Genomic DNA, 12,658 nt, shown 5'->3' with positions numbered 1-12,658 from the left:
TCAAGTGTAACAACTGTTGCGCGGAGATAGTTATCAAAACCGACCCTCAAAACTCTGATTATGTTGTTGAGGCAGGAGCACGAAGAAATTACGAGCCGCAAAGGAGCAAAAAGCCAAGGTACTGTTGGGAATAGAAGAAAAAACGAGAATGTGAGTTTAGTATTGATGACTTGAATCGGTAGACGATGTTTTTTTTTGTGATAACTGCATAGATATTGTGTTTAGTTTAACTAGTATGAATGTATGACACAGTAGTTAAACATAACCCTGAATAGGTTTTAACATATCTGTTTAATTTTCGTATCATTTGTTAGTATGATATATTGTGAATTTACTATCAACTGTTTATTGGGTGTTTAGCTCTTCTTAAATGTGTATTTATTTATGTGTTAATGTTCTAAGTTCGGATGATGAGTCAATTGCTGATTTGGGATTGTTTATATGTTGATCGATGAGCGGATGTAAAAACATGTTTCTCGCGCATGCTTTACGTACTAAGTTAGCATCTTCAGTTTTGTTCTTTTCAATTGAACCTTTGTTGGCACCATAATCATGTAAAATCAAGCATTAGTGAATGCTAATGTAGCATGGCTCAAGGATTAGGTCCCATTTACCTAAAACATGGAAACTTCAAAATCCATCCAAAAGAGACTTATATTTATGTTTTTAATGGTATAGTAACAACTGTAACATATATAGAAGACCTTAAATTTTGTCTTAAATCGAAATGTGGTTAGAATTCTTGTTAGGAACAAAGAGTCGAATCACCTTGACCCGCAACTTTCTTCATAACCGAAATAGGTATAAAATTCTAACAACGTTCATGTCAACCTAATGTTCTGATGTGCATACTAAAAGTCAAATTTCGCTTTGTTTTAACCAAACCATAAACAAAATTTCCATTAATAAGAAAATGTTAGTCGATCAGTTTTGATTAATCAGTTTTTGGCATGGACTCGATTTGGTTATGACTTATAGGTAACAAATTAAAGTATTTGGTTATGACTTAGACTTATAGGTAACAAATTAAAGTGGGATATAGTTCGAATTTTGTTCATCAAATGGGCCAAAAACTCAGAATGAAACAAGCAAAAGGCAAAGCCCAATGTCATATTTTTGGATTTTTAATTTATAAAGCATTTCTTATGAACAATTAAACACTATTATATCATGAAACATTTGATATTGGGATAGCCAAGTACTTGCATAGTTCTTTCATTTTACCCAAATTGTATTTTACTACTTTGCAAACACATCCTTATCAGCTGTTGAAGGAAGCAAAACCTGAAATCTTCATCAATATACACAAATACATAAATTTTACAAGGAACTCGATTGTATGACTTAGCTCCATCTCATCGATTGTTTTCGCATCAAGATAAACTAAAAATAGTATGTTCATTTTTGTTTTTAGACTTTAATGCTATGAGTAGTTGGTAACATTGATAATCTGATTATTTTGTTATTAATATTGTTATATGCGGACTTGGAGGTGGGCAAAATACCAAGTTCCGATGCTAGAACTGGTTCCGTCTCTACCCGGTCAAAACCCGGACTTGACCCGAACAAAACCTGATAAGAACTCATCAAAACCCGACCATACCCGGAACCTGTTCCTACCCGGCCCGGTTCTTGACTTTTGTTGACCAAACCACCCGGCTAAGCCGGCTCTGGTTAGGTTTGCCCACCTCTATGTAGACTTATAGATTCACTCATTCACATGAAACATAGCAACACTATCAGCAATTACAAGCCACATTAAAACAGTAGCAACGTTATCGAGTTTAGACCTTTAGCTCACTCGCTCTCAGGACTCAGGAGACCAGAACTGTTAACACTAACAGATCAAAACATCAAATTTTTATGTGATATAATCACTTTCCCTTTTTATTCAAAAGCTTTGTTACATCCAAGGAAACATTCATATCATTGGATCAGTAACATAAATTGTTAAATTGCTGCAAAGAGCTTATGAGATTTTTTTTGTTCTAAAGTATGTGAATTTGCTTATAAAAATTAATACACAATGAATAATTTACATTTTCAAAATTATATTGTCATCATTTATCCTTCAATTACTTACACTGGCATTTGGTGTGATTGATCCACTGCTAGTACTATACCATTTAGCCGCCACCGAGACCGGCGACGCTGTAATCCGTCCTTTCAACAACTCTGCACCTTCGTTTTCTGGCGTAGGCAGAGGCAGCTTCGACTCTCTAACAGTCAATTCTCCAACATCATCATCACTCTCCTCCACTCGAACCGCCTTTAAGACGTCTAACACCTCATTCATTGCAGGCCTCGTTTCTGAGTCGAACTGCAAACACCGAAACGCCAATTCTGCTACCTGTTGGATCATTTTCTCGGTATCCTGGTCAGATGCCAGAAACGGGTCGATGAGCTCATCAAGAGCACATCTTTGTATCATGCTTATAGCCATGTTAGCAAGAACAATCTCGTCCCTAGACCTACTAATGTCGAGAGCCTGTTTTGATGAAATCAACTCGATTAAAACAACTCCAAAACTGTAGACATCACTTTTATCTGTTAACTGATAACACTGATAATACTCCGGGTCCACATAACCCGGGGTGCCTTGAGGTGCGGTCGAGACATGTGTCACATCATTTGGTAACAACCTTGATAAACCGAAATCCGCTACTTTGACACAAAATTTTTTATCAAGAAGAATATTATTAGTTTTCACATCTCGGTGTATGATTTCTGAGGCGTGAAGGTATACTAACGCATTGGCGGTTTCAATGGCGATTTTCATACGTGTTTGCCATGTCAGCGGGCTATCTTTTGCCAGGTTACCATGGAGGTGGTCTGCCACCGTGCCATTTGGGATGTACTCATAGACCAGAAGCAGCTCACGGCTACGGCTTGAGGTGCAGCCGTAAAGCGACACGAGGTTTTTATGGCGTAACCGAGTGAGGATTTCTACCTCGTTCATGAATTGTTGGACGCGTTTGTAGTTGTGCTCGTAAAGGCGTTTAACTGCAACTTCTCGACCGTCACGAAGTTTACCTAGTGAAAAAAACATTAAACAGGACATGAATTAGTTCTAGACTTCTAGTGTTCTACATTTGTTAAGTACTAAGTTTAAACACGATATAGTTACCATAATAAACGGTCCCGAAGCCTCCATCTCCTAATTCCCTGGAAGAATCAAAATGATTAGTGGCGTCTTGAAGTTCAGCGTATGAGAACACTGACACACCAAAGTAGACACTCGTGTCTTCAAGCTCTCGTGATTTATCGGCATATGTAACGTCTTGTCGTCTGCAGGCACGGATGATAAAGAAAATGGCGACTGCGAGTGCAATGATGACCACGGATCCTACCGCAACTACAAGAATGTTCCAAAAGAAAATCAGTTGAAAGAAAAACGATTCACACGTGAATAAATAATGTGTAAAGGGTGCGAAATCTTTCTCACCCTTTACACGACAGATAGATTGTTTTCATGCAACAGTATTACCTGAGACAATTTTCAGTACACGGTTTGATTTTTCTGCAAAACGAAACAACAAACGATTGATTTTTGATGATTTTGAGTTTTGAAGGTCAAACAAACTGTAAAGAGGTATCATACAATAGACTCACAATTTCTGGTACTTCATTAATTCAACATCAAAGCTATTAAATAGCAATACAAAAGTTAACTGACTCCACTAACTCATAACTTCTACCACCAATCTCCATGTTCTCCTATAAACTAGGTCAACACAAAGACTCGTACAAATACATAACTGAAAATAGATAACTAAGAAAACAAACTGACACACTAATGGACTCAAACGAAGACATGGGCCAGGTCCAGAGCCCAAAAAATAAACTCACTAAAATGGATTACGAGAAGCACCAATAAGCCCATAACATATCCTTCCCTAAACTGAAGTTGGGCTCCCACTTCAGTTTAATCTTCAATTTCTTGAACTCCCAGCAGCCTGCGCATCTTTTCAAACACTTCCAGCTTAACAGGTTTGGTCATCAAGTCTGCCACTTGATTCACAGTGGAACAAAACTTCAATTGAATTTTACCTTCATTCACCAGATTTCTCAAATAATGATAACGAACGTCAATGTGTTTAGTTCTCCTAAGCATCACAGGATTTTTTATAAGTTTAATGGTTGAGCTGTTGTCACACAGAATGTCGATAGTTCCCATTGGTTCTTCACTGATTTCTTCTAGTAGACCTTTCAACCATAAACAGTGACAAGCACAGATTGTTGCAGCCATATACTCAGCCTCCGTTGATGAAAGAGTGACAATGTCTTGCTTCTTGGAACTCCAACATATTGCCGCATTACTTAACATGCATGCATAACCCGATGTACTCTTTCTATCTTCAATATCTCTAGCATAGTCACTATCAGTGAATACCTGCAATCCTCCTCCCTTTGAACCTTTATAAAACAAACCAAAACTGAAAGTCTCCTTCACATACCTTAATATCCTTTTTGCTAGCAAGAGATGTTCTTCATGAGGTTCACACATAAACCGGGATATAAAGCTCACTGAGTACATCAAATCAGGCCTTGTGACGGTGAGATACATTAAACTCCCTACCAAACTCTTGTGCTCAGACCCATCTACCTTCCTTCCTACTCCTTCTTTGGTCACATTAGTTCCGGGAACAATGGGGTTTTTCACTCCGTTAATGTTCCACATATTGAACCTGTTCAGTATGTCTTTTGCATACTTCTGTTGACATACACTAATCCAATTCTTATTCTGATGTACTTCAACCCCGAGAAAATATTTCATCTTTCCCAAGTTTGTCATTTCAAACTCATTCATCATGGAATTCTTGAATTCTTCACACAACGCTTCATTATTTCCCGTATAAATCAAGTCATCAACGTATAGACTAACAATTACCACCCCTTTTTCCATCTTCTTGATGAAAAGTGTGTGGTCATACTGACTTTTAGTGAATCCGGCCTTCAAAAAATAACTTTCTATGCGATTGAACCAAGCCCGGGGTGCTTGTTTCAAACCATATAGAGCTCTTTTCAGTTTGCACACCTTGTGTTCTTCCCCTTTCTTCACGAAACCTTGTGGCTGTTGTACGTAAACAGTTTCCTTCAATTCACCATTTAGAAAGGCACATTTAACATCTAACTGATAGATCACCCAACCTTTTTGTGCTGCCAATGCTAAGATACTTCTTACGGTATCCCAACGAGCCACCGGAGCATAGATTTCGTCGTAATCAACGCCTTTCTTTTGAGAATATCCCTTCACCACCAACCTAGCCTTGTGTTTATCCACTTCACCTTTCTCATTGAACTTGGTTTTATACACCCACTTTACCCCGATAGGCTTCACTCCTTCGGGAGGATCCACAAGCTCCCACGTTTCATTTTCCATTATAGATTTCATTTCAGTTTCCATGGCAACCACCCATTTTCTTTCTTTCACAGCTTCTTCGAACACAGATGGGTCTTCGAGTGAACTGAACATGGCAAGGTCCACTTCATCTTCAAACATTCCTTCCCCACTCACGTAATCATTCATCCACCCAGGCACTTTGGTATTTCTTCTTGAAGTTTCTGCCCTTTCACCTTGAATTGTAGTGTTATATTGATAATCAAAGGGTTGTGGAGTATTTGGTTGGGCTATATCACAGCCAACTTCTTCAGTCTCTTCATTTGTGTTGCCACTTGTATTATTATTTTGAGAGATGGGACTATTTTGTAAAGTATGATTAGTCCCATCACTTTGTACCTCTTCATGCACACTTTCTTCATTATCTGACCTATCACCATTAGGGACAATAAAGTCATGTTGACCAGTCACCTCAACCCCCCAATTCCAACTTTCACTTTCTTCAAAAAGAACATCCTTGCTCACTATGATTTTCTTGTCTCTTGGATCATACATACGAAAAGATTTTGATTCTTTGCTAATTCCCAAGAAAACACACTTTTTGCTCTTATTATCCAACTTGGTTCTTAATTGAGAGGGAATTTTTACATAACCAATGCACCCAAATTTTTTTAAATAATTAACATTGGGTTTTCTCCCAGACCACCTCTCTTCAGAAACAATGTTAATCAGAGAAGTAGTAGCACATCTATTTAAGATGTGGCATGCCCAACTAGTGGCCTCAGTCCAAAAATAGCTAGGCATACTCTTCTCAATTAATAAACACCTAACCATATCCATCAAGGTTCGGTTACGACGTTCCGCCACCCCATTTTGTTGGGGTGTGTATGCAGATGTGAGTTGCCTTTTTATCCCATGAGACTCACAAAAATCATGAAATTGTTTCAAGGTGAATTCTCCCCCACGGTCACTCCTCAAACACTTTATCTTTTGTTCAGTTTCATTTTCAACCATTAGCTTGAATTTCTTAAAATGTTCCAAACTTTCATTTTTCTTTTCAAGAAAGTACACCCAACCCTTTCTTGAAAAATCATCTATAAGAACCATAACATACCTTTTCCCACTTGGAGAGATTGGATGAATGGGTCCACACAAATCAGTGTGAATAAGTTCAAGTCTTTGAGAGGCCCTCCATGAGCTTTTCTTTGGCATGTCTTCTCTTTTATGTTTTCCCAGGCTATACTTCACAAACTTTGCTTGATTCGGCGATCGAGGGCATTCCGTCTACCATATGATTGAATTGCATCATCCTCAAACTCTTGTTATTCACATGGCCCAACCTCCTGTGCCAAAGTTGCTCTAGATTCTCCTTTTCTGTTTTGTAACATCTCTCCACATCTAGCTTCATGGTTGCTTTCATAAGAAACATTCTATTTTTCGTCATTTTTGAAGTAATAATCGTACCCTTTTGAGGATGGTAGAGTTTGCATTCACCTCGTTTTATGACCATAGTAACATCCTTCTCTTGTAGTTGACCAAGGCTGATAAGACTTGCAGTGACTTCTGGAACATAGTATACCTTAGTGATAACTTGGGTCATTCCATCAACTTCCAACTTTACATCACCAATTCCTTTCACATTAAGACGTAAGTCATTTCCTAACTTCACGGTGTGAGAGAAGTTCTCATCCAGCCTCACAAACCATTCACGGGCTCCAGTCATATGATTGGAGCATGCCGAGTCGAGAAACCAAATTCCGGATCTCTGCTCTTCACGTGCAACAGCATGTGTCATTAATAATAAATCTTCTCCTTCGTCAAACTCAGCATAATTTGCTGCTTTCTCATCTTTGGTACATTCGTAGGCGAAGTGTCCTAATTGATGGCAACGATAACACTCCACCGATGCCTTATCATACTCCGGTCTTGATCTACCACGGCCACGTCCCCGTCCTCTGTTGAAGTAGCCCCTCCCTCTTCCACGTCCACCGAATGAATCAAGTTCTGTTTTCTGCACTTGATCATCGGGAGTTTTTCGTGACAGTTTTTGTTCATGGACGAGGAGGGAGCTTTGTAATTCGTCTACCGAAAGATCGTCAATGTCTCTTGATTCTTCTATTGAACAAACAACGAAGTTATAGCTTTCAGTGAGCGACCTCAATACCTTCTCCACTATCTTCACGTCCGTCATATCTTCTCCAAAATTCTTCATTTCGTTGGTTGGGCATCACACGACCAAGGTATTCGGTGATACCTTCTCCTTCCCTCATCTCAAGTGTTTCGAACACCTTACGTAGTCTCTGCAGTTGAGCCCGTTTAACCCTAGCGTTCCCTTGATATTTGCTCTTCATGGCATCCCAAATCTGTTTTGCAGTCTCCTTTTTTGTCATTATCTTTAGAATTTGCTTGTCAATTGATTGAAACAAGTAATTCTTGGCCTTCAAATCTTTCAATCTCATCGACTCTAGTTGTGTGCGCTGAGCGGCATTGACTTGTTCTCCTTCTTCGGGTTCCCTAAACCCTGGTTCAATCACCGTCCAATACTCTTTTGATTTCAGCAACGTTTTCATCACCATGCTCCAATGGTCATAGGCACCATCAAATTTTGGAACCGTTGGGGCTTGAAAACCTGTCTTCTCTTCAGCCATGGAAGCGAGTTCTCTTGTCTTTCACTTTGATCTCTCTCTCTCTCTCTCTATCTCTCTCTCTCTCCCAGTGTTTGCGCTCTGATACCACTAGACTCACAATTTCTGGTACTTCATTAATTCAACATCAAAGCTATTAAATAGCAATACAAAAGTTAACTGACTCCACTAACTCATAACTTCTACCACCAATTTCCATGTTCTCCTATAAACTAGGTCAACACAAAGACTCGTACAAATACATAACTGAAAATAGATAACTAAGAAAACAAACTGACACACTAATAGACTCAAACGAAGACATGGGCCAGGTCCAGAGCCCAAAAAATAAACTCACTAAAATGGATTACGAGAAGCACCAATAAGCCCATAACACAAACTACTTTTCAAACAAAATAGATTTTAAAAGAATGAAGATCTCTATGCCAATTCACTAGTTTGGAACTTTAGATGCAACTAAGTCAAAGTCAAAATAGAAAACTCCATCATGTGTTTATTTAACCATAAGCTGCAATATTCTTGTACCAAAATGGACCAAAGAAAGCAGCCATTCATTGTACAACCTACATCTACTCTTGAACCACTTGGTGTTCACATGATTCAAGTCAAATTCCAAAACGCCAACTCGAGTTGAATAATACAAATATTGTTATGAGTTCAACCTCGAGTAGATCTTGCCTTGACTCCGCTCGTTAGGCAATAACTTGCTAAAGATCATTTGGTTTTTAAATGGTCAAAAATTTTAATAAAAAAAATACATCTAAAGTGTCAACATCTCAATATGATCAATTGAGATAAACAGGAATACATTTAGTCTAACCCTAAAATAAATCCAACGCATTGCTTTGATTAAGATATTTAGAATGTATTTTATTAAAATAAAACTACTTCACATAAGAGTACCCATATATAATATAACCCATCACATCACTCACCACTCGATGCGCGCATATAATGTATATATGTGTGAACCTTCGGGTGGGCAAAAGTAAAATTGCACTAATTTTGACGTTATTTTACTAATTTTGTGAAAATAACGTTAAAAGTGATGGAAGGTTAATCAGGCATCATATGGTGGCGTTGATAGCCAAAAGACAAGGGTACATGCACCAATCAGCCGGCGTCCCGGTGATTGAGTGCTATGTGCCTTATGTAATATGTCCAAGGCTTGATGCAAAACTACTATCGAGCCGGGGGTCTCACTGGAAGCAGCCTCTCTATCCCCATGGGGTAGAGGTAAGGCTGTCTACATCTTACCCTCCTTAGACCCTACCATAGCTTTGCTATTGGTGGGATATACTGAGTATGATGATGATGATGATGACGACATCACTCACCACTCGTTAATACTTTCCTTATATCTTATATTAATATCTCAATTGATAATTCCTAACAAGACAAATAGCCTACTTTAAAAAGAATTTGTCTTTTGGTAAATTGAGTTCGGGTGTAAAAAGTTGACCCGTCTAATAGTCAACCAACCCTTATGTGATACTTAGTTATTTAGTATTTACTCAAGGTCTGGTTTTCATTTTCACGGCCTCTTTTAACTAATTCTGACAAGAGTTCTCGGTCATAGTGGCGAAGCTTGGACATGTATGTCGAGGGGGCCGGACTCAATATGTATAAAAAAATTCCTAGACTAGAGGGGGCGGGCTTAGACGTGCACAAAAAAACCGGTTCCGGAACCTAACCGGTGGAACCGAACCGGAACCGGTTCCAGTTCCAACCCGGTTGGAACAATACCAGGTTTGGGTATTTTTGTACCCGAAAATCGGGACCGGTTCTACTATATATATTTCAGTACCGGTTCCAACCCGGTTCCTACCCGGTTATTATTTGGAACCGGTTCGGGTCGTACCCGGAAAAACCGGTTCCGACGGGTTTTTTTTCAAGGGTCAAACAAAAAGTCAAACTAGCCGTTGGAACCGGTTCCAACGGTAATATAGCCGTTGGAACCGGTTTTTAGACACCAAATAGCCGTTGGAACCGGTTCCAACGGTAATATAGCCTTTGGAACCGGTTTTTGAGGCAATATATCCGTTGGAACCGGTTCCAACGGTAATATAGCCGTTGGAACCGGTTTTTGGGCCAAACCTATATATAACTTGTTTCCATTACTTGTTTCACCATTACTTGTTTCCATTACTTGTAATTATTTGTTTTGGTAAAATTATTTGTAACTTGTTCGACTAATTATTTGTTTTGGTAAAATTATTTGTTTCGACGAAGAAGAATTGTACTATATGTTTTATTATAATTTGTTCGATTAATTTTTGTTACTTTTTTAATAACGACGAACATTTTATTTATTTAAAAACTAACTATTACAAACATTATTAACACATAAACGATACTAAACATAACAACTAAAACATAAAAAACAAAGTCCGTCGTTTTAATCCGGGAATACTTATTTTTGGGTTGTAGAGCCGGACGACTCTCCCACTTCCTTTTTTTTATCTTCCAATCTTTTTTTCTCTCGACAATACTTATTCGTATGTTTTCGTAATGTCGAGTTGGACCCTGCTTTAAGAAACTTCGAGCAATATTTGCAACGTGCCAACTCATGTGAGTCGGTCATGAGACACAAATCGTAATGGACCCAAACATCGGGGCATCTTGTTGTTTCGATCACCATAACAACGTCATCATTGGATGCCATTTGTGGTCGGTTTAAGGTTAATTTTGGTTTGTAGTGTGTTTTATGGTTTTGGAATTGGAGTGTGTTTGATAGTTTTGAAACTTGCTATTATTAGTAAGAAAATACCCTATTTATAGTTAAAAAACCGGTTCCAACGGTCAAAAACGGCTATATAGCCGTTGGAACCGGTTCCTAACGGCTCTAATTTTTAAATTTCAAAAAAAACCGGCGGAACCGGTTTTTACGTAAAAACCGGTTCCGGTTCATACCCTACCGGTTCTTAAAAGTTCGCATATCTGGGCACCGGTTCGGGTCGGGAACCGAACCGGTTCCTGACTGGAACCGGTGTCATTCTCTACCCGGGTTGAAAAAAACCGGTTCCGAACCGGTTCGGGTTTTCAAGGTGTACCCGATTTGTGCAGCTCTAGGCGGGCTTAAAATTTAGGTCGGAAACGGGTAAATTTATATCATGTATTAAAATTTTCGGCTGAAAAAGGATATAGTTACACTGCCAAGCGGAAAAAAGGAAGTCGGGCTCAAAATTTCGATCGGAAATGGATAAATTTACACTATGTATAAAAATTTTCAGGCAAAAAGTGGATGAATTTAGGTCGAAAACGGGTAAATTTACAATATTTATAAAAAAATTCGGCCGAAAAAGGATAACTAAACACTACCGAGCGTAAAAACGGAGGAGGCCGGGGCCACCCCTGGCCCAAGTAAAGCTACGCCCATGCTCGGTCGAACTGTTAACTACATTTTAAAAACCAACAAACCTATAATTTTACCGAATATTTTAAAAATCTTTACTTTATATTAAAAAGAGGCAATTATTAATTATTTATTTAAAGCATATACATAACTACATACTCTAAAATAAAAAAAAGAAATCTAAAAAATAAAAAAAGTTAAAAATCATTTCAGTTTACACGACCAGTTAAAAGTTTGAAACCGTCTACCAAATCACTAAACCGCGTAAACTGAACCATGAAACGTCTTGAAACGACCGAACACACCGCCCCGGACTTGTTTTAACAATTTAAAAAGCAAATTAATGTACAAGTTAGTAATACACATAACTTCTTACCGGGTTTGCAACTCCCTTTATGCGGCCGGTCCTCACAAAAACAAAGAAACTTAAGCGACGTCGTATTAAACCCACACTGCCCACCACTCTGCTCACACTCACCACATTCCGGCGCAAGCCACTTCATCCAAAACCCTAACTCCACCACCGTCGTATAATTCCGGCCGTCCACCACCTCTCCGTCAGCCAATTCCACCAGCGCCTCCACAACCACCACCACTCATATTCCATTCACTCTCACTCATAACAAACTCCGTACGATTATTATTATTATTACATGACCGAATTCTATACTTATCCAAAACCCTAGACACTTGATCAGTACAATTGGATACAAACACGAGCTTCGTAGTGGTGGATTGATCAACTTCAAAGCGTAATGGATCAAGCGTGAGATTCCGGAGCTTCGATTGGCAGAACTGAGTCGAATTAGACGAAATAGCTGCGTATTGGAGTTTGATTCTTTGTGTTTTGGCGTCGATTTGTTTAACGATGAAGTTATTTTCTGAAATTTGAAGTGTAGAAGACGACTTGTTACTGCAGGTTACACGAAACCCAGGGTATCCGCACGAGGAGTTGTGTAAGTCTTTGATGAAGAATGGATAGGTGATGTTGACTCCATCTCCACAGTGTTTGGAGATGCAGGTGTTGAACCATGGATCTATACAGGATGAGTATTTGAATAAGAAGAATAAGGAGATTATAAGTGTGTTGAGCTTTTTCATAATAATAATATTCTGGTTGTTATGAGATCTGAAGTCTGAATGTAGATGATGTAGTGGAAAGAATAATAGATAGAAGATGATGAGATATGAAGGTGTGTGCTTTGATTTGATTTTTGGAATTGGCTGAATGGGACAAATAACATATTTTTAGGTGTTGAATACTATAAAAAGCAATATTGGTACTAATAATCTATATAAGAATAGTAGGATAATAGG

General features: G+C 38.6%; 1 pseudogene across 1 annotated transcript; it reads right to left on the bottom strand.

Annotated features, from left to right (window-relative positions):
- Nucleotides 1-1,939: 1,939 nt before the first annotated feature.
- Nucleotides 1,940-12,559, bottom strand: LOC143631085 (LEAF RUST 10 DISEASE-RESISTANCE LOCUS RECEPTOR-LIKE PROTEIN KINASE-like 1.2; annotated as a pseudogene). The gene is made up of 4 exons (XR_013153289.1): nt 11,718-12,559; nt 3,488-3,520; nt 3,128-3,355; nt 1,940-3,033 (listed from the first exon to the last, which is right to left on the bottom strand). The product of XR_013153289.1 is annotated as an LEAF RUST 10 DISEASE-RESISTANCE LOCUS RECEPTOR-LIKE PROTEIN KINASE-like 1.2 (transcript).
- Between the last annotated feature and the right edge of the window lie 99 nt (nt 12,560-12,658).

The sequence above is a fragment of the Bidens hawaiensis genome, unplaced genomic scaffold (genome assembly GCF_021521415.1).
Source record: "Bidens hawaiensis isolate Kalapana, Puna unplaced genomic scaffold, B.hawaiensis_p1.1 tig00005935_1, whole genome shotgun sequence".
Classification (NCBI taxonomy): Eukaryota; Viridiplantae; Streptophyta; class Magnoliopsida; order Asterales; family Asteraceae; genus Bidens; species Bidens hawaiensis.
This window is presented reverse-complemented; position numbering and strand designations above follow the sequence as displayed.